Source organism: Chaetura pelagica, unplaced genomic scaffold (genome assembly GCF_000747805.2).
Source record: "Chaetura pelagica isolate M959 unplaced genomic scaffold, ChaPel_1.0 scaffold63, whole genome shotgun sequence".
Lineage (NCBI taxonomy): Eukaryota > Metazoa > Chordata > Aves > Apodiformes > Apodidae > Chaetura > Chaetura pelagica.
Window position 1 is genome coordinate 2863896 of NW_009952896.1, and position 302 is coordinate 2864197.

A 302-nucleotide genomic window follows, 5' to 3' on the forward strand; every position below is an offset into this window, starting at 1 on the left:
TAATGGATAGCCAGACTTCTTAGGAATAATGTAGCTATGGGTTAAAAAAAAAAATCCAAGTTGAGTTCTCTGCTGCTTCACTTTATGGAAATAAGTGTTTATTTTAGAAAAGTCTTAACTGAAGCATCATTGATTAGTAGTTCCAAGCCTTTTTTGTGATTTAAATACAATTCTTTGTTCAACCATGTGTTGCATTTTGCTGTATGTTTCCAGTATGATGTTTTCTGTCCTAACTCTTAAAAGTTGATACTGTTTTATTTCTATAGTAGCATGTTCTGGTAGCATTTTTTTTATTATCTGTG